Here is a 1,242-nt window from a genome sequence, read left to right as displayed (position 1 = left end):
GCTCGTCACATAGGTGCTGAATCAAGAGTAAAAGAAGACAATGGAGGGGCAAGTGGAGCCTGGACCATAGCAGGTGCTTGGTAGATATTAGCACCGTTGTATTCATGGTACTCTACAATGGGTAGACTAGTCATTTGCTTATGTGACATGCCGTTCCCTTGGCAAGGATTTCCTAATGGATATTAGTGGGGCATGGGAAATACCAAGTCCATTGAAGGTTGCTGGTATGTCTCCCAAAATGGTGACTATAACTTCTAAAAGTTACAAACATAGCAAATGAACTTTAATTGATCTGGAGTGTCAACTGGATGAGATCTATGAAAAGGAGAATTAGACAATAGGAATTTGTTATTGTGTAATGTGAAGTATTCTGGAGAGAAAGATGCCTGTGATGAGTGTATAATCTGTCACCTGGATCCCCCTCTGCAGTGGTTGGAATGAGAACAGCCTCCACAGACTAATATATTTGAATGTTTGGTTCCCAGTTGGTGGACTCTTTGGGAAGGACTAGGTGTGGCCTTATTGGAGGTGTGTCACCGGGAGTGGCCTTTGAGGTTTCAAAAACCCACCAGGCCCATTCTCACATTCTCTCTCTCTCTCTCTCTGCCTCCTGTTGTAGATCAGATGTAAGCTCTCAGCTACTGCTCCAGCACCATGCCTACCTGCCTGCTGCCATGCTCCCCGCCATGATGATCATGGACTCACCCTCTGAAACTGTAAGCAAGGTCCCAATGAAATGCTTTGTTCTATAAGTTGTCTTGGTCTTGGTGTCTCTTCACAGCAATAGAACAGTAAACAAGACATCCTCCCAGGAGGACTTAATGTCCTGTTGCTGGGAGTGCTGTAGCGAAGGGCTTTCTTCAACTGTTGGCTCCTTCAGAGCTAGTGCGACACACAAGGACACATGTCTTTTGTGGGCTGTTTCAGAGCCAATGTTCTACTGAAGCAGGAGAAGAGGGGTCTGTTCTGTGGTCCAGCACAGAACAACTATTTGTTTGGTAGTGCTGGGGATGGTTCCAGAGCCTCCTGAGTGCCAGGCAAGTGCAGGCAAGTGTTCTCTCTCTCTGTGCTAAGTCACATCTTGTACACTGACAAGTCTCTTGGCCTTCAGAGCCCACCATTAAGCTATGAAGTGAGCTGAACCTTTGCTGTGCTTCTTCTCATCTGTTCTGGCCTAATCCTGTTTCCTTTTTCTCCCATACACAGCTGTGGAGCCCTGAGGCATTCTCTGGAAACATGTGC

This window comes from Peromyscus californicus, unplaced genomic scaffold, assembly GCF_007827085.1.
Source record: "Peromyscus californicus insignis strain IS unplaced genomic scaffold, ASM782708v3 Scaffold_10__1_contigs__length_136768540, whole genome shotgun sequence".
NCBI lineage: Eukaryota > Metazoa > Chordata > Mammalia > Rodentia > Cricetidae > Peromyscus > Peromyscus californicus.
Note: the sequence above shows the minus strand (reverse complement) of the source record.